The sequence below is a fragment of the Myotis yumanensis genome, unplaced genomic scaffold, assembly GCF_028538775.1.
Source record: "Myotis yumanensis isolate MYYU_CA2020_CCGP unplaced genomic scaffold, mMyoYum1.0.hap1 SCAF_2, whole genome shotgun sequence".
In the NCBI taxonomy this organism is placed as follows: Eukaryota; Metazoa; Chordata; class Mammalia; order Chiroptera; family Vespertilionidae; genus Myotis; species Myotis yumanensis.
In genome coordinates this window covers 82,296,544-82,298,969 of record NW_027223753.1, presented here as the reverse complement: position 1 = coordinate 82,298,969, position 2,426 = coordinate 82,296,544, and the positions used below count along the sequence as shown (strand labels likewise).

General features: G+C 53.7%; 1 pseudogene; it reads right to left on the bottom strand.

Moving 5' to 3' along the window:
- Positions 1 to 334: 334 nt before the first annotated feature.
- On the bottom strand, positions 335 to 1,476 carry LOC139002470 (5'-nucleotidase domain-containing protein 2 pseudogene; annotated as a pseudogene).
- Positions 1,477 to 2,426: the final 950 nt, after the last annotated feature.

Genomic DNA, 2,426 nt, shown 5'->3' with positions numbered 1-2,426 from the left:
ATGAGGCACCCTGAGAAGTAGGCGGGCTGTGGAAGGTGTGGAAGATGCTCTCAAATTGAGCTTTGAATAGGGTCTTGGTAATACACCCCCATCAGCCCCTGCTTTTTCTCCCAAGCAGCCAGCACCTGCAGATCTGCATCCTGCACCTGCAGATCTGCACTCACCCCAACAGCCCTGGGAACACCTGCTACTGCATCACTGAGTACATGTTGAGAACGTGAGTGCCAGCTCCAGGTATCCAGTGGCTGTGTTCCCTGCCACAGCCGCAGCTCCTGCCCAGTGACCTGTCTCCCAGCCCTGGTTCCCTCTCTATGCTATATAGTAACTGCTCCCTTCAGCTCCAGGCATCCATGACAGGAGGTACCATGTGACAGCCCTTCCAAAGCCTGAGACCCTCCAGGTCCCTGAGAGGTGTCCCCGAAGTAGAGCACGCTGGGCCGAGCCATTCTGTCAGGTGTGGGAAGGAAGCAGGTTTCCCTGTCAGTAGATCTTGCCTTACCAGGTGGTGATGTGGTCTCACTGACCCAAGCCCTTCATGGAGTTTTCTGAAAGGCTTGCTGGGTCAGTGAAAAAGCTGGGCTTGTGTTCCTGGACGATGACTACTGCAAAGAGCTGGCGCCAGTCGTGACCCACCATGTGCGAATCCCCTTGTCCATGGAGCTAAAAGGACGTTAGTGATGAGGAGCTGTTTCCCACGGACCACCAGGTGGCTCAGGAAGCGAATGTCTCGCTCTGTCTCAGGATGTACTTCTCCGTGGCCTGCTCCATCCATTGGCACAGGAGGCCCTTCACATGCATGTCTGGAATGGCGCCTGTCACAACCTTATAGACACCCAGTAAGTGGTCCACCACACAGGACAGCAGGGCCACCTCCGGGAGCAGAATGCCCATGACCTGCTTGTTGGAGGGACTCTTGCCAGAAGCGTCTTATCTGATACAGTGGGATGGGCTAGATGTCCCATATAGGTAGAGCGCCTCCTCCTCTGGCGTGGGCTGGTGGCCCCTGCGGGCCATCCCCAGCTGCACCAGGTGGAAGGTGCCAATCTTCATCAGAGGTTCTTTCTGAATGTCCCGTGGAAGCCATGGATGTCAAAGCTGAGGCTGTGTTCATACTTCTGAATTTCCTTTGGGAACTGTTGATGCTCAATCAGGATGCCACACATGGTGGCGTTGAAGCTCTCAGTTGCAGTGAGACCTCAGCATCGTGTAGGCTGATCATGCTGTTGGTGTAGGTGGCCCTGGGACCAGGAGACTGCAGACCTCCGGGGACATGAGGGCATGCACCAGTCACTAAAGACCCTGGTAAAGAGTGCACAGGTGAAAACTGAGCTCACCGCCCACCTGTCAGATCAGTAGGCACCAGGATCCAAGATCCACAGCCAGAGCAGGAGGGTGAGGACCAGGTGGCTCGCTGGCCACAGTGGCCTGGACACAGCGGCCAGTGCCCAGTGTTGCCTGCAGCCCCACACCTGCCATGCCTGGTGCTCATCTCCTGAGCAAACCCTGGGCAGTCAGCCAGTCTGCCACCCTCCGACTGCAAGGTTTTTAAATTATATTTTTAGCTTAGGGCATGCATTACTTCTTTTCCATATTGTATTACCTGGGACCTCTGAAACCTACAGGAAGCTTTTGTGAGAGAGTTCTGAAAAACTGAAATATTCCTCTGGAATACTTTTCTACTCATCAAGGCATTTATTTTCTTATTCATCACCTGAACTGGTAGCCATAGGGAACTATTACTTTTGTGACTGTCTTATTTCATTAGCATAATGTCACGGTTCATTCGTGTTGTAGCATATGTCAGAATTCCCTTCCTTTTAAGGCTGCACATCTCCCATTTTACATTGTAGCATGTTTCTCAGTTCCGAAGCCCTCTCATACCCATTATTCCCTTTCACCCTCACTTTCTCCATATTGCAGCCAGGGAGTGGCTGTTACTTCCAGGTTGCAGCTGAGGATGCAAGCCTTGCAGTCTCGGGACCACTCAGAAAGCCAGGCCTGGGACCAGAATCTAGGTTCCTGGTGTCTGGTCCACCGCACGCTCCCTGGCGCACGGCTATATGTGCAGACCACTTGCACAATTGTGCGTTCCACATTCCTCATCCACGCAGCTGCTGCCCACATAGGCGAAGGGCAGGAGACCTCTGAGAGAGAACAGGGCCAGCAACACGTCAGTGACAGGACAGAAGTGGAGGAAAGGCCAGGGGTGCCAGAGGACCTGGCAACAAGCTCACTCCAGGCCCCGTCCAGGCAGTAGGGCTCCTCTTACCAGGACAGCTCACTTTCCCTCTGGGACACAGGGATTTTGCCAGGCCAATGCCAGGAGCTGGGTGACACAGAGAGCTGTAGGAGCAGCCAGGCCTAACAAGGTGAATCCTCAAAGTTAATAGTCAGTGATTAGATCAACCAGACAAGAGAGACTGGTA